At 39.9% G+C, this 27,853-nt stretch overlaps 1 pseudogene; it reads right to left on the minus strand.

Annotated features, from left to right (window-relative positions):
- Positions 1-277: 277 nt before the first annotated feature.
- LOC109270630 (peptidyl-prolyl cis-trans isomerase E-like) lies at positions 278-25,944 on the minus strand (annotated as a pseudogene).
- Between the last annotated feature and the right edge of the window lie 1,909 nt (positions 25,945-27,853).

Genomic DNA, 27,853 nt, shown 5'->3' on the forward strand with positions numbered 1-27,853 from the left:
CTCGTACTTTATTTAGAATTTTTTTTACCAATGTTTATCAGGGATATTGGCTTGTAGTTCTTTTTGCTGTTGTTGTTTTTTTGTTTTTATTCAATAATCATGAACTTAACTCTGCAATCCAGCTAGACTTGGAAGGGAATAAGGAAAATATGGAACCCATAGAACTGCAGTGAGAGCACAAAGATTATAGGATATTTCAAGCAGATGGGGACAAAAGGGTGCCCTCTTGAGGTACAGGAATGGTCTGGACGTTAAGATAAAACACAAGTCAAATTTATTAGATTTGTGCACAGTTAGCAATAGTTATCTTTTTGCTGGTCTTGCCATTCCTGGGCCCAAAGTGCTCCATGGCTTCCGCAATATTCATGCACTCTTTCACCTTGCCAAAGACCACATGCTTGCCATCCAACCACTAGGTCTTGGCAGTGCAGATGAAAAACCGGAAACCATTTGTGTTGGGTCCAGCATTTGCCATGGACAAGATGCCAGGACTTGTATGCTTCAGAATGAAATTCTTATCATCAGATTTCTCCCCATAGACGGACTTGCCAGCAATGCCATTATGGCACGTGAAGGTACCACCCAGGCACATAAATGCTGGAATAATCCTGTGAAAACAGGAACCTTTATAACCAATATTTTCTCCCCAGTGCTTACAGTACAAAAGTTTTCTGCTGTCTTTGGACTTTGTCTGCAAACAGCTCAAAGGAGACACGGCCCAAGTGCTCACTGTCTACAGCAATGTTGAAGAACAGTGAGGTTGACCATAGCTGGGAACCGCAGGTGGCTCCAGGGTGGCAGTGTCTGCAAGGCCTGTAGTTCTCTTTTCTAGTGGATTCTTTATCTGATTTTGATATGAGGCTAATGTGGCACCATAAAATGAATTTGGAAGTTTTCCTTCCTTTTCTATTATTTTGGAATAGTTCGAGAAGAAAGGTATTAACTCTTCTTTAAATGTTTGGTAGAATTCCCCCGTGAAGCCATCTGGCCCTGTACTTTTGTTTGTTGGGAGATGTTTTGATTACTGATTCAGTTTCTTTGCTGGTTATCAATCTGTTCAAGTTTTCTATTTCTTCCTGTTTCAATATTGGTCATTTATATGTTTCCAGGAATTCATCCATTTCTTCTAGATTGTCCAATTTGTTGGCATATAGTTTTTCATAATATTCCCTCACAATTGTTTGTATTTCTGTGGTGTTGGTTGTTATTTCTCTTCTCTCACTTGTGATTTTATTTATTTGGGTCCTTTCTCTTTTCCTTTTGATAAGTGTGGCTAAGGGTTTATCAACTATTAATTTTTTCAAAGAACCATCTCCTGATTTCATTGATCTGTTCTATTGGTTTTTTTGTTTGTTTGTTCTATATCATTTATTTTTGCTCTAATCTTTATTATTTCCTTCCTTCTGCTAGCTATAGGCTTCATTTGTTGTTCTTTTTTTTTTTTTTTTTTTTTTTTTTCTAGCTCCTTTGGGTGTAAGGTTAGGTTGTTTATATGAGATTTTTCTTGCTTCTTAAGGTAGGCCTGTATTGCTATTTACTTCTCTCTTTAGCTGCATCCCAAAGGAGTTAGACTGTGCTGTTTTCATTTTCATTTATTTCCATGTTTTTTTTTTAAATTTCTTCTTTGATTTCCTGGTTGACCCATTCATTGTTTAGTAGCATGTTGTTTAACCTCCATGTCTTTGTGGTCTTTCCAAATTTTTCTTCTTGCTGACTTCAAGTTTCACAGTGTTTTGGTATCTTTTTGTTTGTTGAGGCCTGATTGGTGACCTAGTATGTGATATATTTTGGAGAGTGTTCCATGTGCACCTGAAAAGAATGTGTATTCTGCTGTTTTAGGGTAGAATGTTCTCAATATATCTGTTAAGTCCATCTGGTCCAGTGTGTCATTGAATGTTATTGTTTATTGATTTTCTGTTTAGATGATCTGTCTGTCCATTGCTATAAGTGGGGTGTTAAACTCCCCTACTATTTATTATTGTATTATTATCAATTAGTTCCTTTATGTTTGTTCTAATTGTTTGTTTTATATTTGAGTGCCTTATTGTTGGGTGTATAAATATTTATAATTGTTAAATCTTCTTGTTTATTATCATCTCTTGTTACAGTCTTTGTTTTAAAGTCTAGTTCATCTGATATAAGTATTGCTACTCTGGCTTTCTTTTGACATCCATTTGCATGATTAATGTTTCTCCATTCCCTGACTTTCGATTTGCAGGTGTCTTTAGGTCTAAAATGAATCTCTTTTAGCAGCATATAAATGGCCCTTGGTTGGTTCTTTTTTTTATCTGTTCTGATACCATATGTCTTTGAATGTTTAGTCCATTTAGAATCAAAATAATTATTGATAAATATACATTTAGTGAATTTTATTACTTGTTTTGTCATTGTTTCTTGAGATTTTTCTCTGATCCTTTCTTGTCTTTCTCACTTTTGGTCTTTCCTTTCCACTCAGAATCCCCTTTAATATTTCTTGCAGAGTTGGTGTAGTGGTCACAAACTCCTTTAGTTTTTGTTTGTCTAGGAAACTATCTCTCCTTCTATTCTGAATGATAGCCTTGCTGGATAGAGTATTCTTGGCTAGAGATTTTTCTTATGCATATCATGCCACTCCCTTCTGACCTGCCAACTTTCTGTTGAGAAATCTACAGCTAGCATTATGGGTTCTCCCTTGTAAGTTAAGGAATTCTTTTGTCTTGCTGCTTTTGAGATTTTTTTCATTATCACTATATTTTGCAAATTTTATTACAATATCTTGACCATGGATGTTATAGGAGTTCTCTGTGCCTCCTGGATCTGGATGTCTGTTTCCTTTCCTACATTAGGGAAGTTTTTAACTAATAGTTAAATTTTTTTGCCTCTTTTTCTCTCTTCTTCTGGGACTCCTATAATAATCCTATAAATGTAATGTGACATTTGAATGTTAGTGACATTTGATGGAGTCACTAAGTTCCCTAAGTCTATTCTTGTGTTCCATAATTATTCTTTCTCTCTTTTGTTCAGTTTCATTATTTTCTATTATTTTGTCTTCTATGTTACTTTTTTTTTCCTTTGCTTCTTCCAGTCTGCTGTTCATTGCATCAAGCCTGTTTCCAATCTCAGTTATTGTATTCTTCATTTTTGACTGATTCTTTTTTAACTTTTATCTCTGTGGTAAGGGTCTCCCTGATGTCTTCTATTCTTTTCTTAAGCCCAGCAAGTATCCTTATGATTGTTGCTTTAAATTCTCCATCAGGCATGCCACTTATATCGGTTTTGCTTAGATCTCTGGCCATGGCCTTATCTTGTTCTTCCATTTGGGATGAATTCCTCTGTTTTGACATTTTGTCTAAGTCTCTGCCTTCTTCTCTGTGTTAGAAAATCCCATTGTGTTTCCTGCTCCTGAAGTAATGGCCTTTTGAAGAAGAGATTGTATAGTGTCCAGGGCCTGGCTCTTCCAGGATTGTCTCTGGTGTGTGCTCTGTGCATCCTGGTGTTGTGTTTTGGCTGCTCTGTCCCTCAGGTCAGTCTCCTTCAGGGGCTCTCTTTGCCTGCAATGGGCAGTGCTTGGTCTTTGGCCAGAATGTGGCAAGTTTTAACTAGGTGTGCTCTGGTTTGCTTGTTAAATGAGACCTGATACTACTTCAACTGAACTGAGGCTTTGCACAACTCTCTGGTTAGGAGATGTGGTTTGGGCAGCAGTTCCTGCTGCTCTTCTGGATGCCTTTTATTCTTTTTTTCTTATCTAATTGCTGTAGCTAGAACTTTATTTGTTCTTCTTTTTCTAGCTCCTTTAAATGTAAAGTTAAATTGTTTATTTGAGATTTTTCTTGTTCTTGAGGTGGGACCTTTATTGCTACAAAATTCCTTCTTACAACTGTTTTTGCTGCATCCCATACAGTTTGGAGTGTTGTGTTTTCATTTTCATTTGCCCCAAAGTACTTTTTATTTCCTGGTTGATTTCTTCATTGACTCATTGGTTGTTTGGAAGCATGTTGTTTGGTCTTCACATGTTGGTGTTATTTTCCACTTTTCTTCTTGTAGTTCATTTCTAGTTTCATGCACTGTGGTTGAAAAAGATGCTTGATATAATTTTAATCTTCTTAATTTACTCTTCTTAAATTTATTGACACTGTTTTGTTGCCTAATATGTGATTTATCCTGGAGAATGTCCCATGTGCACTTGAGAAGAATGTGTATTCTACTGTTCCTAGAAGGACTTTTCTCTGAGAGAGATTAAGTCTATTTGTTCTAATGTGTTGTTCAAGGTTAATGTTTCCTTATTAATCTTCTTTTTTTCTTATTTATTTATTTATTTATTTTATTAACCTGTTTTATTTTTTATTTTTTTTAATTTACATCCAAATTAGTTAGCATATAGTTGAACAATGATTTCAGGAGTAGATTCCTTAGTGCCCCTTACCCATTTAGCCCACTTAGCCCATCCCCCCTCCCACAACCCCAACCTTATTAATCTTCTGTCTGGATGATCCATCCATTGATGTTCTCTCTCAATCCATTGTACTCTTCTATCCATTGATGTTCTCAAGGTTAATGTTTCCTTATTAATCTTCTGTTTGGATGATCCATCCATTGATGTGAGTAGGGTTTTAAAGTTCCCTACTATTATCATATTGCTGTCAATTTCTCTCTTTTTGTCTGTTAATATTTGCTTATATATTTAGGTGCTCCTATTGTGGGCACATAAATATTTATAAGTGTTATCTCTTCTTGTGGTTTGATCCCTTTATCATTATATAATGCCATTCTTTGTCAATTATTACAGCCTTTGTCGAAAGTATATTTTGTCTGATATAATTATTGTTATCCCTACTTTCTTTTCCTTTCCATTCCCATCCCTCATTCCTTCTGTGTGTGTCTTTGGATCTGAAGTGAGTCTCTTATAGGCAGCATATTTTTTATCCATTTAGCCACCTTCTGTCTTTTGACTGGATTACATAACAACCTGTGTAATGTAGCAGTCTATTTTAAGTTGGTGGTCATTTAGGGGCACCTGGGTGGCTCCGTCAGTTGAGCATCCAACTTCGGCTCAGGCCATGATCTCATGGTTCACGAGTTTGAGCGCCGCATCAGGCTCTGTGCTGACAGCTCAGAGCCTGGAGCTGGCTTAGGATTCTGTGTTTCCTTCTCTCTCTGCGCCTGCCCCACTCATATTCTGTGTGTGTCTTTCTCTTTCTCAAAAATGAATATGAAAAAAAATGTTTAATTTTGTGGTCATTTATGTTCAAACACATTCCGAAAACACTACACTTTTAGTGTTTTGATGTTATAATTTACATGTTTTTATTTAATGTATTTCTTATCTAATTAATGTAGATGTATTGGCTTTTACTACTTTTGTCTCTTAACTCTCATACTAGTTTTATAAGTGTTGATCCACTACCTTTTCTATATGTTTGCCTCTACCAGTTAGAATTTTTTCTTTCATTTATTTTATTGTGTCCAGTTATGGCCTTTTCTTTTCCATTTAAAGAAATCCCTTTAATGTTTCTTGTAAAGCACATTTGGTGGTGATGAAATCCTTTAGCTTTTGTTTGTCTGAGAAACTTTCTATCTCCCTTTCAATTCTGAATGATAATCTTGCTGGGTAGAATTTCCTTGGTTATAAGTTTTTTTCCTTTAAGTACTTGGAATATATTGTCCCACTTTCTTCTACCTTGCAAAGTTTCTGCTAGAAAATCAGCTTCCCTTATACATAAGTTTCCCTTATATATAACTATTTGCTTTTCTTTTGCTGCTTTTAAGATTCTCTCTTCATCTTTACTTTCTGACATTTTAGTTGCAGTGTGTGTCTTGCTGTGGATCTCTGCATTCATCTTGTGTGGCAGTCTCTGTGATTCCTGGTAGTTGTCTTTAAACTATCCTCATTTTTAAAGATACTTTTTTCTTTTTGCTGTTCAGTTTTGGTGATTTGCACTACCCTGTCTTCCAGATCACTGATTTGTTCTTCTGCATCTTTTAATCTGCTGTTGATTCCCTCTAGTGTATTGTTTATTTCTGTTGTAGTCTTCAGCTCTGATTGATACTTTCTCATATTTTCTATCTTTGTTGAAGTTTTCACTATGTTTATTCTTCTCCTGAGTTTGGTAAGCATCTTTATGACCATTACTTTAAACTCTTTATCAGGTATATTGCTTATCTTCACTTCATTTAGTTTTTTTCTAAGATTTCATCTCGTTCTTTCATTTAGAACATATTCCTCTCTTTCTTCATTTTGCCTAACTTTGTGTGTTTGTTTCTGTGTATTAGGTAGTACAGCTAAGTATCCCAGTCTTGAAGGAATGGCCTTATATTAAAGATGTCCTGTGGGACCCGGAAGTACAATCCCTGGCCACCAGAGCCAGCTGCTCCAATTGTGTCGCCTTTGTAGTATGGCAGAGCCATAGGTGCTTTGGGTACACTGGTGGGGGGTATGGCTCCTGTCTCAGCTAACTATAAAGACCAGTTTTGACTGTTGCTGGTGTGCTGTGGGCAGAGTTATCATTCTGTCGATTGTGAGGCCCAGCCAACACACAGGGTTGTGTGATGCTTTCAGCAAGTCATACCCCAAGGCATTAGCAATTTAGAAGGAGATTCCAAAATGGCAGCCATCACTGCTGGGATCAGCAGAGCAGAATTACGTAGCAAAAATGGTTGCTGCCAGTTTCAATCCCCAGAGAGAGACCCAGCTGCCTCCTGCCTCCTGCCTTTCCAGCTGGTTCTCTCATTCATAAGTGGGTCTCCTTCACCTGTGATCTATGTACTTTTCCATCTGATGTTTTTGTGCTAGTTTCTAGGTCAAGTGAGTCTGCACACAAGCCCTTCAAAAGTGCATTTCCCTATAGTTCTATAGTTTTCCTTGAAGTATTCCCTGTTAGTTTTCAAAGATAGCTTTTTGCCAGATCATCTCTCTTGTGTAGAGTTAAGGTTTGGGGTGCCTGATCTGGAGCTCGAATATCTCACTCCTCAGGGAAAATTTCTGTACATTTGAGATCCCTCCTGACAGTGGAGTGCTGTACTGGTGTGTAGTTTTTTTTCCTTAGCATAGCCACATCTCTGCCTCTTCTACCCATCTCAGTGCCATCCCTTGCTGGGAGGGTCTGTCCATCCAGGTTCTAGGTCGTCTTCAGAGGCAATTATTCTGAACGTAGGTGGAGATTTGTTGTGTCCATGGGAAGAGGTGAGATCAGGATCTTCCTAGTCTGCTATCTTGAAACCTCCCCTTATGTTTCATGTTTTAAGGAACTGTCAAACTGTTTTTTTCAAAAGGAGTTGCACTATTTTTCTGTTGTCTTTTTAATCCAATAATATTTATTTTAAAAGATTATCTTGAAAAGAAAAAAAAAGATTTTGTAACTGTATGGTGACAGATATTAACTAGACTTATTGTCTAGTTGTCTTGACTTATTGTCCATGCTGCCCTGCTGCCCTGGCACCCATGGCCTAGGAGCAAGGAGAATGCGACCTATGCTGCCTGCTGGCCACTGGCTGCCACCTTCACCCCTGCTGCGCTTGGCGCCACTCTACCCACCCTACCACCCCCTCCCCTGCCCTTGGAGCTGCTGGCATCTCAGCCACCTTCTGTATTTTTTTTTTCTGACCTGAGATAATTCTTTTTATTTTGACCAAAGAGGTGAGTCAAGTAGGGACACCCAGCCTTCCACCAACAGCCACTTCTCCAAACAAGCCGCCTGTCCAGACACCTTGGTCCCAGGCCCAGCTAGTCCAGGGGCCCTCATGGGCAGCAGGAAGAGGAGAGAGGAGGACACAGCAACAGGGTCAGGGCCCCTATGGGGCACCCCTGGCCACCCCCGCCCTACCCCACCCACTCTGAGCCGCCAACAGCCAAGATTCAAGCAAAGCCAGGAGAGGGAGGCCTGGGGTGGGGGGGGGGGGGGGAGAGGAATCTCTAAAATAACCCCACCCTGGAAACAAACCAAAGTGAGCCTAAGTTCTTCCTGGGAAGGAGCCCCAGCTCTCACTGGTGTATTTCTCTCAAAACAGCAGAGCCCTCAGCGGAGGTGAGGGCAGGGGGGGCAGGGACCACACTGAAGACTTGCCGTGGTGATCATTTAGCAATATATACATATACAATCATTATGTTGTATACTTGAAACTCATACAATGTTATATGTCAATTACCCCCTGATTTCTAAAAAGATTATTTTGGTTTTGAATTTATTTCTTTATGGTTTTTAAAAATATTTATTTATGTATTTGTTTAATAATCTCTACCCCCAGCGTGGGGCCAGAACTCATGACCCCAAGATCAAAAGTCGCATGTTCTACTGCCTGAGCCAGCCAGGTGCCCCTTCTTTGTGTTTTGTATGTAAAGTCATTTACATTTTTATAGTTTTATTGTTTCATTAAGCAGTATACCTCCACAAATAATATACTACAGTCTTAGCTCTTGACTGTTAACTTTGGCTTTTCTTGGCAAAACCAAACCAAAAACAGTAAAGTTTCTTTTGTCATATTAGGGTGAAAAATAAGTAAATTTTCCTCCTCTAATTTAGCTGATAATAATAAATTACATATATTTTTGAAGACTTAATTAAAACTTAAATGATTATAAATTTAGGAGCAGCTTAGCTGGGTGATTCTGGCATAGAATCTTTCATGAAGACGTTGTAGTCAAGTCGTCAGCTAGAACCCAGCCATCTGTAGCCTTGACCAGAGCTGCAGGTTATGCCTCCTGGAAGACTCACTCCCATAGTTGTCAACAGGCAGTCCCAGTTCCCTGCTTCATGGATCTATCCACAGGGATGTTTGAGTGTCCTCATGTCAGGGAATTTCCCCTCAGATCACATAGTCTAAGAGAGACAGCAAGGGTAAAGTTGTGATTCCTTTCATGACTAAATCTCAGAAATCACAAATCATTATGTCTGCTATATTCTGTTCATTAGAAGTGAGCCAACAAGTCCAGTCACACTTAAGGAGAAAGGAATTAAGCTCCATTTCCTGAAGGGAGATGTATCAAAGAATCTGTGGACATCTTTTAAAACTACTGTCTTTTAATGACACAGCAGCTAAACTTCCACAGGGCAAGTGATCCAAGAGAGAACAAGAAAGATTCCACAATGTCTTTTATGGCCTAACTTCAGAAGTTATATGCTCATTTCTGCAATATCCTATTGGTCACACAGGTCAGCCTCATTCAGTGTAGGATGGTACTAAGTAAGGGCATGTAACCCAGGAAGCAGGTATCATTGGAGGCCATTCTGGATGCTGGCTACCACAGATACCAAAGGAAGCAATAATTAATTCTGCCAGGGCATGCTGGGGATGGCACCACAAGGGAAGTGACATAAAGATGGGCTTTTGTGGTCCCCCAAGCCCTAAGAAAAATGAGAAAAACCAGTCGAAATCATCTAGTCTCTCCTTGACTTGAAGACAGAAAGGAAGTAAGAACCAGAGCAGGTGCCAGAGGACTCCACTTTCCACTGGCTTTTGATGTTATCTACTTTACCCAAGAGCTGTCATGCATGCTATTAAAGTAACTGTAGGTGCTCTAGTCTCACAATAAGCAATCAGACCAGGTAGGAGCTTCTTTAATAACAGGTATTAAGTGCTCGATGAACCAAAATAGCTATTCAAAGCCACTTTTTGCTCTCTGTAATAATTAGGACATGAACTTCCCCGGGGAGATTAGGAGAAATGAGATGTAGCAGCCTCCACCTCTACTGCTGTCATTGTAACATTCAGAACACAGAGTCTCTACTAAGAAGTCTTTTAAAGCTTTGAAATTTTTGGTGGGAGAAGAAAAGAAGACCAGTGGGAAGCCCAGCAGATTTTTAAAATATAAAATTTCCCATTTCTCTCAGAAAACTGAAAATAGTTCTTGGGTTATAAATTAGAAGTCTCTGTTCTTTCTTGTTTTGTTGTTGTTGTTTTTCCCCAAAGCTTTGGAATCAACACAATGCTGCAAATGTGGTCACGTTTATTCTTTTTATTTTATTATAAACTTTACATACTTCCACAAAAGAACCATTTACATAGTTTACAATCAACAGTAACAAAAATAAATTCAAAGACTGTCCAGGTAAAGAAAAAGAGGATGACAATCCTCATCTTTGGCTAGAAAGAAGACTTGTTTTTACTCCTACGTGGACAATAATGCACTGGGTCAGGGAACACTCATTGCAGAAAAGCCACAGGGTCACAGTGACTCAAGAGGCCAGTCCTGCTTTACAGCTGGGCCCCACTGGACAGCCCAACCAGGCACTATCCTTACTGAGCGCTGAACTCAGCCCACTGGCCTACCCTGGACACAGAGGTGCCTCCAGGGGTGTCCATACCTTGCTTTGCGCCCTTTGCTTTTTCCTCTCATAATATTAAGTGCTATTTATTGGGCATCTACTCTGTGCCTGTGCTTTACATTAATTGTCCCTCTTTCAACTCAAACCCTGCCAAGTGGTATCATGAACCTCATTTACAGTTAAGTGAAGCTCAGGGAATGTATGAATCAGGAATCTTTCTTTTGCTGAAACAGAAAACCCAAACTCAAAATGACTTAAGCAGAGTATTTATTAGTTCACATAACCAAAAAAGTCAAGCATATTATGGGTGTCAGGCACAGCTGGATCTATGTGCTCATGTGAACCACAAGGGCCACGTTTCTCTCATGTTTCTCTCTCTGCCCCTTGTACCTATACTCCTTGTGGGCAGGCTCTTCCTTCTTAGTGTTAGGAGATGGCTGAGGCAACCAGATATGCTACATTTCATTAAGTGTGGCAGCTGTGGAGGTGCTCTGTTTGGATCTCCCTTCTAAAAGAAGTTGCTATTCAGCTGCAAGGAGACAGCCTCCTGTTGTGCCACCTTCAGGATCTTGCCTTTCCTAGTCAACTACCAGGCAATGACTAGACATGGCAACAAGTCGCTGCTGCCCAGTGCATGACCCCCCTCATGATCAGTGTTTGCTCCAGAGTTCCCATGGGATTGGCTGACTGTCAGATATGACTGTGTTCTCAGGCTCTCCCTTTATTTTTCACAGGCATTACCTTCCTTCCCCCCAAACAATCCTTTTGTACTTCAAAACCATCTGTGTCTTCCTCCTTCAGGAGTCATCTGACATCCCACATTTCACCAGCTCCCATCCCCACATGAGACAGATGTCTTTGCTTCACCCAGATCCCTTTAGATCCCTTTGAACTGATTTTCAGTGTGTTATTCTAACATCCAGCACCTACAGCTATGTTAAGGCAGTGTTTGCAGAGCCTCAAAACTACCCCTTCACCCTAACTGAACATTCAGAAAGTCTAGGACCTAGGTGACTCCCATGCTTCCTCCCCTCCCACCTAACTGGTGACTATCAGGTTGAGGGTTTAAATGCTAAGGCTCTCTGCCTCTAGGCAGGTCTTCTGAAACATAACCTACCCTCCAAAACTCCCCTATAGCATCAGGCTGAAACTACCCTCCAGAGGACTTTGCCTGGGATCACACTTTGCCTGGATTTCTCACCTGTGCTGCCCTGCTTCTCACACTTCACTTCCCATCTGCCCTGGGAGTACTTCCTTAATAAATTACTTACAGATGAATCCTCTTCTTAGTGTGCTTCTCAGGAACCCAGTCAAGAACCAGCAGCTGGGACCACAGCACCTGTCAAGTGGCCTCTTCCATAGAGCAGATTCTGCTGGGTCCTCTCCCTCTTTTTGTTCCATCAGGCCTATGGGTTGTAGCTGCTTCCTACTGCCACTAACTCTAGCATGCTTCCCCAGGTCTTGATTGTTTCCCTGGGTTCCTTCTCACTCCTTTGTAAGTAGCCCTTTCATTAAACTCTCCCCAGGTACTGCTTTGGAGTGTGCTGTTTCTTGCCAGAACACTGAATCATAAATATGACCATTACAGGATTTATTTTTTTAATTACCTATCCACCCAACCATCCGTCTATCCATCTATCCATTCATCCATCCATCCATCCACCCACCCACCTATCTTATCTATCTATCTATCTATCTATCAAATCTATCTGGTCTATCTATAAAATTCATAGTACCCTAGAGGTTTGAAATGAGACAGAAGTTTAACATTGTGAGATGATTGCCCTTTTCCCCTATCCAATCAGTTAGGCTCTGGGAGTGCAAGAAGGTAAATTGGAGATAATATAGAAAATCTGATTTTGAGTTTCTTCCTGATGTAAAGACAGAGGTAGTGACCTCCTCCTTCCAACTGGCCCTCAAAAACCTTCCAGCTGGAAACAGCCAGTAAACAACTTGCAAAAGGTGACATCTGGCGCTAGATGGCAGACATGACCCACCAGTGCCATTGCTCACAGAAGCCACTGACCGACCCAGCTTGCCTGGCTCTGCAGGTCCAGCAAAAACCAGTTTGCCTGCCAGCTCTCCACTCTTAAATCATGGTCGTTCCTCATTCCTCCAACACAGAGGCAGCTTGTGGTTTTCCAGCACCTCAGGTACCGGACCACCTGCCTTGCCAGAGCCTGGGAAGGTTTGTATTTGTATCTCCCTATAGCAGCTCTCCCTCAGTGCATCTGTTACTAGACATTAAACACTGATGCACACCCAAGGGTCTGGATCTCTGAGGAAGAGAATGTAGAATATAAAGGCTTGGGGGAATCCCTGTCAGTACAGGAAATATTAGTGTATTTCAGCTGCCTCTCCTTCTAGCTAACTGACCTCCACGATTGCTTTGGCTGGCCTCCCCCACGCCCTTTTGGCTTTAGCAAATGAGTAACATCAGTTAAAATCATTGTATTAATAAAGACACTTTTAGTTGCAAGTCACTGAAGCCCTGTGAAAATGAGCTTAAGCCAAATAAAAAGATGGGAGGTTTAGCCAATAGCTTTGAGAACCATATGTGAATTTAGACACAATTATTAAACTCATTAGACACATGAGTTTTAGGTATGGCTGGATCCAGGTGCTGAAAAAAAATCATCAAGAATCTACCTGTCTTCATCTATCTTTTTCCCTTTTCTTTTGAGTACAAACCCCCAAGCACTAAAAGAATAGTTTTGCTGAGACTCCCAGACTTGACTGAGGTCCAAATTCATCCCTAGACTAATCACATGATCACTAGTCAAATGCCTATTACTAAAAGAAGGCAGCGGTGAGAATGAAAATAAGGAAGGCTTAGATCCCCAAGAAGAAAAATCAGGGTAATATCACCTGGAGAAGGGACACAGGACAAGCCAAGTCAGCAGATGCCCATGATGACCAAGCAGCCTAGTTCCCTTTCCTCTCTCCCCTACTCACAATCTACTGACTCATTCAGTACACCTCAAAGTCTCCTGACACAAAGCCCTCCTAGCTTTCCCTCTGCACTCCTACTCAGGCAAAAGTCCTGTTTATCCAACCTCTGTATCCTCCTACCACACAGTCTCCTAATATCTTGTTCTTTTCCTTCAAAGCACTGATCAGTTCAAGATTGTATAATGACGTGTAACTATTAACCTAGTGTGTATCTTTCTATGAGATTGTAATCTTCAAAGAAATAACATCTTGTTGTCCCAAGAGCCTAGTACAGTCACTGGTACAGTAGGTACTTAGTAAATATGTGTTGATTCATCCACTGGAGATAGTAAGTCCAATCAGACACGGTCCCTGCCTGGCTTCTATGCTAGTGAAGGAGATAGTCGAGTAAATCACTGCTCACAGTCCAACTGCAATGCTTTCTCCAAGAAGGGTGGACCCAAGGGAGTCTAGGGGAGGAACATATAAATCAGAAGGATCCAGGAATGTTTTCCTGAAGAGTCATGATGTTGACCTAACTTTAGGAAAATAAGCAAGATGAATGACAGGAGGAAGATGCCCTTAGAATAATGTTAGAAAACAGGGAAATGTAACATAGCCTGATACAGTCCTGGGAGAATTGATGGCCTTGATCTCATTTCATTAGCCACCCAGAATAGAGATAACCATATAGGAATTAGGCCTTTTAGCTAAGACTGTGCCTTTTAAAAAAAGAAGAAAAGAAAAGAAAGTGAAAGAAAGAAAAGGAAAGAAAAGAAAAGAAAAGGGGGCAGTTCTAAAGTAGAGTTTGTTGGACAGAAAAACTAGCTTAAAAGGATAGGGAGGAGCCTTCTGATTACATCAGCAACTGCCACATAGTAGGTCTTCATTAAATGTGTGAATGCCTGTATGAAAGTCATTGGAATCCATCGTTCTGCTTAAAAGCACGAGCAAAGCCAGCCAGGGATATGGCCCATTAAGAATCCAAGCAGACTCCCAAAGGCACACAAAAGAAATAAAGGGCAAAAGAAATTACTTTAAAGCAAGAAGATTTATATAACGCTGTCTGCGTAGAATAAAAATGTGCCCAGCTTTGCATGCCATTTGCTGCCAGGATCTGAGATTGTTACTAAGAAAAGGGTGGGAGGAGGCTGTTGGGAGAAATCAAATGCCAGGCGGAGACACAGGCACAGAGAATTCAACATTGGGGATTTGAAAAGAAGGCCTGGAACACAAGCCTCTTTTGTTTCTCAGGCTTCTCTTAATTACCATGTTCGAGACCTGAGATTTATGAAAAAGGCACTATTCAAAAGGACAATTTACACTCCATTATAGAGAAAGTTCAGTCACAGTCCCCAGTTTCCCCTCTAGTTGCAACCTGAGTCATTTGTGGGATGGCTGTGTTAAGTACGGAGGAGAGCTATAAATGGTTTATAAGTCAGCATGTTGCATCACAAACTGAAGTGGTTGCTGCTCCCAAGGCTGGGAGTGGAATCATGAATCAGAGTCTAAAGTTCTAGAACAATGTTTGTGAATCAAATCTCACAATGAGTTGCTCTTAATGGCATTCTACAGTGATGCCCTCACCCCCCGATCTCCTCAATGCAAGCCATACCTCATCATGCACATGCATGGAACCTGCAAGCATATCTTTCCAAACTAAGATGGATGAGTTGATGAAAGGGGTCACTTCCAGTCACTTTATCTTAGCTTATCCCACCTTAGATTAAAGGAACACTACCCTTTATTGAAGACTTGCTGTACAGAATATTTCCCCTACTTTCTCCTCAGGATCATTAAATCTGTCAATAATGGCAAAGACTTTAGATCTTATCCCATGCCTTTCTCTATTCTAAGTGTTTTATGCATATATAATCAATTTTATGTCGCACAATCTTATGGGGGGTATTGCTGTCATCCCCTACTTTTCAGATGAAGAAACTGAGGCCCAAAGAGGTTTGGTAATTTCCCAAGGTCACATAACTCTTAAATGGTTATGTCAATTTTGGAACCAAGGTCATTAGGCTCCATAGTCAACACTCCCAACTGCTATGATATGTTGCCTTGTAAGAGAGGGTGCCATCTAAGTCAGATGGAACCATTCCTTGTCACAGCCCCACTCTGTTAACCATTCCTGGTGTCCTCCTACTCACCGCTACCATTCAAGAGATGCTAAAGAAGCTGCCAACCTTGATTAGGCATGAGCCAATCAGCACATCAGTTTTCTCCTGACCTCAGTGATTGGCTCAGAGCTGGGACTGTGACCCAATCAGAGCCAGTGAATCATGATGGAATTTTTCCTGGGGCCTTTGGGAGAAAGAAGTCCTCTGTTCTCTCCTGAGGAGCAAGTGGGGAGTGTGGGGAGACGAGTTACTACAGCACTTTACTGCTATGAAGAGAGACCACTAAGAGGGAGTCAACAGAGAAAGCAGAACAAAGAGAAGACCTCCCAGCACAGGACTATGGGGGCATTGCCAAGAGTACCTAGTGTTGGGCTCATGCCATGCAATATAATGGGAGCCCCTGAAGTTGAGTAAGGCATAGTATTGCCGTGAGCCCACTGGGGCCCTGAATCCAGTGACTCTTGAAGTGTCAAATACCTCCACACTGTGTGGTTCCATGAACCAGTGTATCCCTTTTTAATAGCCAATATGAGTACGGTTTTTTGCAACTTGAATCATAATGCACTATAATCAAAGCAATCTCCACAAACCTTATGAAAGGGGAGCCCAAAAGCCCATTAGTTACCAATACTGTGGTGGAATAGTAAGATTTGCTGATCAAAGATAGAACAATGTCTAAGGCTCTCACCATGCTCTAGAACAGAGAAAGAGCAAAATTTCTTAAATTCTCAACCATTCTCAAGTTTTACATTTTTTGTACAAATGGAAAACAGCACAGATAATCCTCCCCAAATGGCTATTAGCAGGTTCATTTTCATCATTACATTTAACTTTAGTTAATGTCAAAATGACTTTAAATGCTATGTCAGCAGGGCAGAAGGTCGTGGACCAGAAGTTTGTTGAAGATAGGGCAAAGTCAGCTAGGCATCAAAAAATAGCCAGGGGATTTGGATTGGTGAGCTGGTCAAAGAGGACTTTAGCCTTATGTTCGTGTTAATCTCTTATAAAGGAATGTATTTGTAAGTCATTCATATAATTAAAAGTTAACTTTAAAATAGGGTTAAAGGACAAGTCATGTAATTGCATTATCTTAGACAAGTATTATCATACTTTTTTTGGTAGTTTTATGGTGTTATTAACACAAATATGATGTGCACATAAGCTGTATGTCTATTCATTTTCTTCACTACACAACCTGGAGCCATGATTGGTGATTCTGATGGCCAGCTGAGCTGCTTTTTCCCTAATGGCTTTGTGGTTCTTGGAGGAGACATTGTAAGCACTCTCTGCACAGTAAGATTTGTTACACATTAGCAACACTTCAAGCTCTTTGACAGTTCAGACTAGGATCTTCTGGAAGCCACCAGGCATCATGTGCTTTGTTTTCTTATTGCTCCCTTAACCAATGTTGGGCATCAAGATCTAGCCCTTGAATCTTCTGAGCACCCTATGGCTCTGGGTTTCTACTAGTTTCACTTAATTTTGACATATGGGTCTGACTGGTACCAGATGAACTTCTTGGTCCTCTTTTTAATGATCTCAGGTTTCACCAGAGGTCTGAGGGTGACTATGATGAAGTAGGAGACCTCTGCCACCTCCTACAGACAGTGCTGAGGAAGAGCTATCATACCTTTCTTTTTTTTTAAATAGTAGAATCCCTCAAATGAAATGTTACATAAAACACTGTAGTGAACATCTATTGTTTCCTCTTTTTTGATACAGAGTTCAAAAATATGATAGCTTGCTTCCGGGGACCCATCTTCTCCTATTCACACTTAACTGTGGTTTAGGCACATGGTCCTGGATGAAAATATAATTTGCTTCCTGAGCTCTCCTGGCACATTTCCCACCCACACCCCCCCACACCCCGACAATTCTAGAAAGAGACAGCAGTGGCATGGTTTTTTAATCTCCCTGAATCCCCTCCCCATCCAAAAAACAAAAACAAAAAACAAAAAACAGCAGACAGTAACTAGATAGTGAAACCAAAAACAACTGTGGACAACAAGGTCAAATGACAAGGTGTCCCCACAAAATTTAAAAACTCAAGAGAGTAAGGACAACTAGTACCAGTATTACAAAATCTGCATTATATTCACATTGATACAGGAGAAAGCAGAGGGAAGAAACAGGGCAACTGATGGGATGGCAAAATTGTATTTATGGAAGGCAGAATGGGCTGATTCAAGCAAAGCAGATGAAGCAACAGACGGTTTGCCTGTTCCAATATTGGATGAGTACAAGGGGTCTCCGATAAGATCTGAAGAGGCTGGAGCAGTTTAAACAACATGGATTCCTAAAGCTAATTGACCAAGTTCCCTTCCACAAAATTGATGAAAAATATAAACTAGTATTTCAAAACTAGCTAAAAGATACTTGAAAAGATACAAGGTATCAAAGATTAACATGAATCAGAACTAGAAAAATATTGCAGTTAAGTGACAAAACTTAAGGAAAATTCAGAATAAAAGTGATTTCAGAAATAAAACTAAACCAGAAAGAAACAAGAGTATATATAGACTATAGATATTGCCTTATATGAGAAGTAGAAGGTGAAAAAAGAAAGCTTTTAAAGAATAAAGAGAAAGAAGATTTGATAGAAAGTGACAAACATTGAAGACATGTAAATAATATATAACATGTTTTTTAGGGGTTACTGCAAATGAAAACCAAACCAAGGCAACAACATGACAAATAGTAAAAATAATTATTCAAGAAAACTTTCTTAAAATAAAGATTTTAAACTACATTTTGAAAAGGCACCCCTTAAAACTGAAAATATTGACCCAGAAAGACAAACACTAAGACATATTCTAAACTTCAAAGAGGAAGAATAAAATTGATCCTTTTTTGTATCTAGGCCAAAAGGCCAAATGAATTATAATGGAAAGAAAATTAGATTTCCACTAGACTTTCAACAGCAATTCTTTATGCTGGAAGAAAATAGAGTCACATATTTAACATATCAAGGAAAGAAAATGTGAGCCAAAGATTTTGTATCCAACTGAGTATAAAGGGCACAGAAACAAACAACCTGCTATCAACATGCCAAAACTCAGGGAATCTTGCCCAGAATTGTAGTCATTTTGAAAAAGGGTTGGTTGTGATTAAGATGAAACATGAATTACTTCTGAGTGGCCGGCAAAGTTCCATCTCTTATTGTAAGTGGTGGTTATAAGAGTGTTCACTTTATGTTAATTTTCAAAGCCATATGTTATGATTGGTATAGTTTTCTGTATATGTGTTTTATTTTTTAATAAAACTTTTAAGGGGCACCTGGGTGGCTCAGTCAGTTGAGCATCTGACTCTTGATTTGGGCTCAGGTCATGATCCCAGGATCATGGGATCCAGGCCCATGTTGGTCTCCTTGCTGGTCATGGAGCCTGTTGAGGATTCTCTCTCTCTCTCTCTCTCTCTCTCTCTCTCTCCCTCTCTCTCTCTCTCTCTCCCCCCCTCTGCCCCTCTACATTGCTCTCTTTCTCTCTCTCTCTCAAATAAAATTTAAAAATTAAAATTAAAAAAAAGCTTAAAAACAACAAACATAGGGGCACCTGAGTGGCTCAGTCAGTTTAAGCGGCCAACTCTTAATCTCAGCTCAGGTCATGATCTCACAATCATGAGATCAAGCCCCACATCAGGCTCCATGCTAAGCATGGAGCCTGCTCAAGATTCTCTCTCTCCATCTCCCTATGCCCCCCACCACTTGCTCACAGGCACATGTGCGTGCTCTCTTTCAAAAAAGTAAAATAAAACATTAGACAATTACATTTAGACAAATTTGAATATGAACCAAAGATAATATTAGGAAACTATTGTTGTTAAATTTTTAGGTATGAAATAAGGGCATTGCAGTTATATAGTAGAATGTTCTTATTTTTTGGAGATGCATGCTGAAGAATTTACTTTATTATTATTTTTTCAATATATGAAGTTTATTGTCAAATTGGTTTCCATACAACATCCAGTGCTCATCCCAAAAGATGCCCTCCTCAATACCCATCACCCACCCTCCCCTCACCCTCAGTTTGTTCTCAGTTTTTAAGAGTCTCTTATGCTTTGGCTCTCTTCCACTCTAACCTCTTTTTTTTTTTTTCTTCCCCTCCCCCATGGGTTTCTGTTAGTTTCTCAGGATCCACATAAGAGTGAAACCATATGGTATCTGTCTTTCTCTGTATGGCTTATTTCACTTAGCATAACACTCTCCAGTTCCATCCACGTTGCTACAAACGGCCATATTTCATTCTTTCCCATTGCCACGTAGTACTCCATTGTGTATATAAACCACAATTTCTTTATCCATTCATCAGTTGATGGACATTTAGGCTCTTTCCATAATCTGGCTATTGTTGAGAGTGCTGCTATAAACATTGGGGTACAAGTGCCCCTATGCATCAGTACTCCTGTATCCCTTGGGTAAATTCCTAGCAGTGCTATTGCTGGGTCATAGGGTAGGTCTATTTTTAATTTTTTGAGGAACCTCCACACTGTTTTCCAGAGTGGCTGCACCAATTTGCATTCCCACCAACAGTGCAAGAGGGTTCCCGTTTCTCCACATCCTCGCCAGCATCTATAGTCTCCTGATTTGTTTATTTTGGCCACTCTGATTGGCGTGAGGTGATATCTGAGTGTGGTTTTGATTTGTATTTCCCTGATGAGGAGCGACATTGAGCATCTTTTCATGTGCCTATTGGCCATCTGGATGTCTTCTTTTGAGAAGTGTCTATTCATGTTTTCTGCCCATTTCTTCACTGGGTTATTTATTTTTCGGGTGTGGAGTTTGGTGAGCTCTTTATAGATTTTGGATACTAGCCCTTTGTCCGATATGTCATTTGCAAATATCTTTTCCCATTCTGTTGGTTGCCTTTTAGTTTTGTTGGTGGTTTCCTTTGCTGTGCAGAAGCTTTTTATCTTCATAAGGTCCCAATAGTTCATTTTTGCTTTTAATTCCCTTGCCTTTGGGGATGTGTCAAGTAAGAAATTGCTACGGCTGAGGTCAGAGAGGTCTCTTCCTGCTTTCTCCTCTAGGGTTTTGATGGTCTCCAGTCTCACATTCAGGTCCTTTATCCATTTTGAGTTTATTTTTGTGAATGGTGTGAGAAAGTGGTCTAGTTTCAATCTTCTGCATGTTGGTGTCCAGTTCTCCCAGCACCATTTGTTAAAGAGACTGTCTTTTTTCCATTGGATGTTCTTTCCTGCTTTGTCAAAGATGAGTTGGCCATACGTTTGTGGGTCTAGTTCTGGGGTTTCTATTCTATTCCATTGGTCTATGTGTCTGTTTTTGGGCCAATACCATGCTGTCTTGATGATGACAGCTTTGTAGTAGAGGCTAAAGTCTGGGATTGTGATGCCTCCTGCTTTGGTCTTCTTCTTCAAAATTCAAAATAGCCTTCAAAAGGCTATTCGGGGCCTTTTGTGGTTCCATATGAATTTTAGGGTTGCTTGTTCTAGTTTCGAGAAGAATGCTGGTGCAATTTTGATTGGGATTGCATTGAATGTGTAGATAGCTTTGGGTAGGATTGACATTTTGACAATATTTATTCTTCCAATCCATGAGCACAGAATGTTTTTCCATTTCTTTATACCTTCTTCAATTTCCTTCATAAGCTTTCTATAATTTTCAGCATACAGATCTTTTACATCTTTGGTTAGGTTTATTCCTAGGTATTTTATGCTTCTTGGTGCAATTGTGAATGGCATCAGTTTCTTTATTTGTCTTTCTGTTGCTTCATTATTAGTGTATAAGAATGCAACTGATTTCTGTACATTGATTTTGTATCCTGCAACTTTGCTAAATTCATGTATCAGTTCTAGCAGACTTTTGGTGGAGTCTATCGGATTTTCCATGTATAATATCATGTCATCTGCAAAAAGTGAAAGCTTAACTTCATCTTTGCCAATTTTGACGCCTTTGATTTCCTTTTGTTGTCTGATTGCTGATGCTAGCACTTCCAACACTATGTGAAACAACAGCGGTGAGAGTGGACATCCCTGTCATGTTCCTGATCTCAGGGAAAAAGCTCTCAGTTTTTCCCCATGAAGAATTTACTTTAATTTACCTTTTAAATGCTTTAGCAAAAACAAAAATCAATGTCAAGTCACATTTTGTTATTTTAATTTCTGAGATATAATAAATATAGTATTATGTATTATATACAGATGTTAAATCTTACAAAGAAATGAGTTTTGATAAATGCCATTATTCTATCAAAATACAGAATATTTTCCTCAGAACATTTCCTCCTGCCTTTTCCAAATCAGTCTTCTCTCCAGCCCCTCACTGAGGGAGCCACTGTTCTGATTATCTCTTTCACCATAGATCAGTTTTACCTGATGTAGGACTTCATATAGTGGAGTTATGTAACACACAATCTTTAGACACGTTTCTTTTTTTATATCTTAATATCCCTAAAAATTGGAATGTATCTTAGAAATTGGTGGTGTTTAAACAATTAATAGCAGTGTTTTATTTTATTTTCATGTAAAATAATGGGGTGTCTTACAATCAGTGTCATCTTTGATTTGATGAATTATTTATATATAAATGAAGCAAATATAGCAAAAATGTTAACAGTTGCTGAATCTTGGTGGATATATGAATGTCCTACTTTTCTATGAGTGTGAGCATTTTTACATGAAAAAGTTTACTAAATAAATAAATAAAAGGATACCACAATTGTTATACCCTGCTTTGGCCTTTTTTCCTCCTTAATTAAAGTGACCCTTAAATAATGGAATTAGCTGGAGCCTTTCTTGACCTCTGTGAGACCCTGACTACAGTAGGGACATGGGTGCTCTAGACTAGTACAAGTCTTTGTAGAATTTGCCTTTTTCTCAGATATGTTATTATTCTATGCTCTATTTTTCCAAAATTTTCAAAAGCTTCTGTCCTCTGTGTCCTGAGAAAGAGGAGCTCTGCACTTGTGATCAAAGTGCCTAGTCAGGTATCAAATCCAGCATGCTGAGGGCCTGAGTCTGAGGCAAGAAAGAAAAGCTAGGGCCCAGAACTAGCACCTTGAAACTGGAAGACCACGGTACTGGTTCTCTAAGTATAGACTTACTTCCAGTTCCTCCTTATGAATAATTATAAATCCATATAATGGGTACAGAATATATAAAGATGGAATTTGACATTAATAATATAAAGTTTGGGAAGATGGAGCCATATAGAAGTAGAGTTTTTGTATGTGATTATAGTTAAGTTGGTATCAATTTAAAAATAGACTGTTATGGGGTGCTGTAATATATATATATTATAATATATATATTATTATATTATATATAATGAGATATATAGATTAATATATATAATATATATAGATATATATATTAATATATATATAATGAAATATTTTTTAATGTTTACTTATTTTGAGAGGGGGGAGGGTCAGAGAGAGAGGTAAAGAGAGAATCCCAAGCAGGCTCTGTGCTCAGTGTGGAGCCTAATGTGGGGTTCCATCCCATGACCATGAGATTAAGATCTGAACCGATATCAAGAGTTGGGAGCTTAACCAACTAAAGCCACCCAGGCATCCCTGTATATATAATGGAATATTATTCAGCCATAAAAAAATAATGAAATCTTGCCATTTGTAACGACATGGATAGAGCTAGAGAGTATAATGCTAAGCGAAATGTCAGTCAGAAAAAGATAAATACTATATGATGTCACTCATATGTGGAATTTAAGAAACAAATGAGCAAAGAAAAAAAGACAGACAAACCAAGAAACAGACTTTTTTTAAAAAAATTTTTTTTAACATTTATTTGAGACAGAGAGAGACAGAGCATGAACGGGGGAGGGTCAGAGAGAGGGAGACACAGAATCTGAAACAGGCTCCAGGCTCTGAGCTGGCAGCACAGAGCCCGACACGGGGCTCGAACTCACGGACTGCAAGATCATGACCTGAGCCGAAGTCGGCTGCTTAACCAACTGAGCCACCCAGGCGCCGCAGAGACAGACTCTTAACTACAGAAAACAAACTGATGGTTACCAGAGGGGAGGTGGGTGGGGATGTGGATGAAATAGGTGATAGGGATTAAAGAGACACTTATGATGATGAAAAAAAGTAAAATGAAATGATAAAACAAAACATATGTGGTCTTTGTTCTCAGTTCCCGGCACAGAGCTTCTAAAACCCTTGGAATATCATGAGTAATAGGAGTGTCTTTAGTTATTCATAATGAGTCCCTCTTAACCATATCTGAGTTTATGCTAAGAAGGTGGCTGAAGGTGAGCCCTTAGATAATTTCAAGGGAGGAGCTGGCCATGCACCATGATTAGAGGATTGGAACTTTCAGCAAATTCCAGGGAGGTGAGTGAGTCTAGACATTGAGTTCAATCACCAATGGTCAATGATGTAATCAATCATGCCTATCTAATGAAGCCTTGATAAAAACTGAAACAAGGAGGCTAGGGGAGCTTGTGGGTTGGTGAATATTGATTTGCTGGGAGGATGTGTTGCAGGATTTTTTACCTCAATACCCAGTGTTCGTTGTCTCGCTGCTTCAAAGAATGAAGAGGTGGACACAGAAAGAGCAGCTTGCAAAAGTTTATTAGAGTATGAGATCAGAAAGGAAGAATAGTAGAAAAGCTCTCTTTACAGAGAGGAGGCATTGAAAGTGAATGCCTGCAACTATAGGCAAGGGTCCTTGTTTTTCTGGTCATCCTCTCCTTTCCTTCCCCCTTGATCCTTCTCAGGTTCTACCCTTATTGGCTTGATAGCTCTAGGTGCTGGGTTGTCCATTCCTGATTGGCTCATTTCCATTGTATGAGGGGTGGTCTATGGCCATACTGTTCCTTGTGGGTCATACGTTTTATGGTCTATTACTTATTTTTAGTCAGGTCTTTGTCAAATTCCTGAGGGGAATCTTAGGGGGAGGAGATGTGTCTTACATTCTTAAGAGGAACCTTATGCCCAAGGGGCTTTGCTGTGGTCAGATGCTCCCAGCTATTCCCCTCTCTGAACATGTGACCCCTTGACCCCTAACTGCCTTTAGGAATTGGGACAAGACCAACAGATCTTAACTGCTTCCTGCTGAAGGGCGGGCAGGGAGGGGTGGGTGATGACAGAAAGACACTCAGGGCAGGTTCAGCGGTTGATCCAGATGTCTGATATAATGGGAGGATGTTTGGAAAATCTGCACTAGCAAAATTTTGTTGGATGTCTTATTTTTTTTTGGCATATGAAACAGCATCTACAAATGACATACAAAAAGAATATTAGACCAACAAACATCAATATTCCAAATGTAATGCCTCCTAGGGAGGAAGCCACACCATAGGAAGGAAAGACACATTGCAGCCATCAAAAAAATCCCTGGCGTGTCTGGTCATATTTTTTATTAATTTGACTATAGTTTTTCCTCTCTTTCCCATACTTATTTGGATCTTGTAATAGTGTTGATTAGAATAACTAAGTACCTGAACTAGATTTTGGTTCTCAATCTTCAAATCTTCCTTTGGCCATCCAGTTTCTATAGGAACAACTCCATCAGGTGTAATTTTACCTCAAGGAAAGATTGACCTTTGATATCCAGATTGCTGTAAGTTTAGGCAATTGTTTGTCTGTCCTGGAGCTAGTAGTTTCTAATTCAGTCATAGTTTCTGTAGTTTCTAATTTAGTCATAATGTCTCTTTCTAGCAAGGGAGTGAGGCTCTCTGGCATTATCAAAAAAGAATGTGAAAAAATCAAGTCTCCCCATATGCACCCCAGTGGCTGAGAAAAAAAATTTAGTCTTAAATTTTCTGGAGATGCCTCTAATAGTTACACTGCATTTGGATAGTTGGCCAGGAGGTGGAAAGGACAAAAAATGTGGCTCCAGTGTCAAGAAGGAAATCAACCATTTTTCCTTCTACATCTAGAGTTACCTGAGGTTCTGGATTTCCAATAAGTAATTGGTTGGGGGGAGCCACTGTAAAGAACCCTGGGCAGCATCAGTCCCTTTCAGGGACATTGGTTATCTGAGCCCTTGCAGATTGAGGTCCCTGAAGGCATTCAGATCTCCAGTGACTGTCTCCACACAAGGGGCGTGGCTTATGGGTTTCGACTTCAATTGTCCCCTCTGAGGACATTCTCATTTCCAGTGCCCTGAAAGGCCACATAATTGGCCCATGATAATTAATGAGTTGCTCATCCCCATATCTCTCAACCACTACCAGAACCCCATGTTTCAGCATTAAGAGTCTGACCTGTATCTTTCCAGGTCAACTCAAAAACATATGTGATATTCTGAAAGGCCTCTATATACTTACCTGGATCATCAGAAAATTTACCTAGATCTCCTTTTATCTGTCTTGAATCTTGTAATGAAAAAGGTACTTGTAATCTTATCATAGTGGTGCCTCTTTGTGTCCCTTCTCCTGGCACTCTAACTTCTTGTAGGGGAAACACACCTGTTACATTATGGGGAGGGCCTGAGTAAGGTGGGCAGCAGGGAGCAGAAATGCACATTTGTGGGTTTTTTTCTTTTAAGTCTGGATATATAGATCGAGGACCCAAGGAGGAGGAAGTTGAGGTGGAAGATTTCCCTTCCTCCTTCTCTAGGTCTGCTTTGGGTACAGGTAATGGGCCCTTAATTGTTTCTTCTCCTGATTTCTGGACCTTGGAAAGGGCTGCCAATAAGCCAGGGTTGACCTTGCATTGCATACACATGTCCCAATTTTTCTCTTAAAGCCCCAAAACATCAAACATAGGGGACTTCTCCCCATTTCCCCTCATGTTTACAAAACAAGTCCAATTATAGGATAGTACTATAATTGGTATTTCCCCCTGGCGGCCAGGTTTCCTCCTCCAATTTGTACTCAGGCCAAGCCTCCATGCAAAAGAAAGTGAGTTGCTTTTTCAGAATGCATCCCAAAGGAGTTTGGCCTTGGTTGGGGAATTGCTCAGCTATAGAAAAAAGGGGAAAAGGCATCCCTTATCTCAATTTCCTATGACTGGCCAGGAGAAAACTCATCTCCTGACCCCAATTGTTGGCCAGGAGAAACTTCATCTCCTGGCCCTGCATTTTGGCTGGCTATGTGAATGGCAGCCAAAAGCCCTGTCAGTCTCGTGAGGTGCTGGGAGGTACGTTTACCCGGGCTTGACCCTACCTCCAAGAGCTGGCCTGTCTTCCTCACTTTTTCCTACCCCTCCATTTCCCACCTGCAGGACTTTGGGGGTATCTACTACAAGCAAGACTCCCTTGGTTGTAGAAGGATGCACTAATTTTATTTTGGCCCAACAGCAATTTACATATCGATCATCAGCTGTTGAAGGGGGGTGCTGTAAGGGCCAAAGTCAAGGTCTAGTCCCCTGCCCCTTTCAGCAATGCCCACATAAATATGTTCCAGCTATATGGGTGTCCATTTTAAAGTCACTAGATTGGTACAAGTCAGCATACACTGAGCTAAGTGTAACAAAATGGCTCCCATGTGTCCTGGTAAAAGGCCTTCATGTCATAGTCATCCATCCTTCAGGCATGGGGTGCATCCATTCCTCTGCTTTGCAGAAACAACACAAATGTGGAGCATTTGGAGGCCAGCAGTGAGGGTATCGCTGTCATTTCCCCAGTTTTTGGATCAAAGGAGGGGCAATTATAATCTTATATCAGTGTATATCATTTTAACCTTAGTTCATCCTGACCACACATAAAATTCCTTTCCAAAGATTTCCCTTCATGAACCTTCTACAACTTTTCTTTGCATCCAAATTTTGTCCCAAGCCATCTCTCTCCAAAGAACCAGTTTCACTTTAGGACAAAATTACTTCCTTTTACTTCAACAAAAATGTATTTCCATTCCTTATGTTGTTCTTACACATCTACTTTTCTATATACAGAGTTGCTTTCCTTATATCCATCAGTCTTAACCACATCTATAGAATTTTAACTCTTAGAAACCTTAGTCTCCAGTGAAAACTCAGTAGTAACCAGTGAACTGTTACATCAGAATTCCTTAAATGGCAAACTTATGAATCAATAAAGCACAAAGCATGTTTTCCAACAGACCCAAATATCCTTAGTTTTTCTGCAATAAGTCAAAAGCACAAACCTATGTTTAGTAAATAATGTTTCAGCATTCCATCCAATTTGGAAGAGGCCTAAATGTCCAATGAATTTAATCCAGTTTATTATCCAAGAAAAAGTTAATAGTTTCAGGTTATCAAAGACCTGAAAGCTATCTATCTTAATGATTACCCATGAAAACTTTGAGACAGACCAAATTAACTATCATTTTAAGTCATCTTTTTGCTAGCAAACTGTGACAGACATAACATGAGCTTATTTGACCTTCAGTAAACCTAGGTAGAAAAAGTTTTTTGGATTTAGTGCTGATAACTCTAAAGACATGTCTATCTTAAAGATGTTTGTTTTTTTTTTAATTTTTTTTTAACGTTTATTTATTTTTGAGACAGAGAGAGACACAGCATGAACGGGGGAGGGGCAGAGAGAGAGGGAAACACAGAATCCGAAGCAGCCTCCAGGCTCTGAGCCATCAGCCCAGAGCCTGACGCGGGGCTCGAACTCACTGACCGTGAGATCGTGACCTGAGCCGAAGTCGGACGCTTAACCGAATGTCTA

Source organism: Panthera pardus, unplaced genomic scaffold (assembly GCF_024362965.1).
Source record: "Panthera pardus isolate Hobbes unplaced genomic scaffold, ASM2436296v1 HiC_scaffold_18, whole genome shotgun sequence".
Classification (NCBI taxonomy): Eukaryota; Metazoa; Chordata; class Mammalia; order Carnivora; family Felidae; genus Panthera; species Panthera pardus.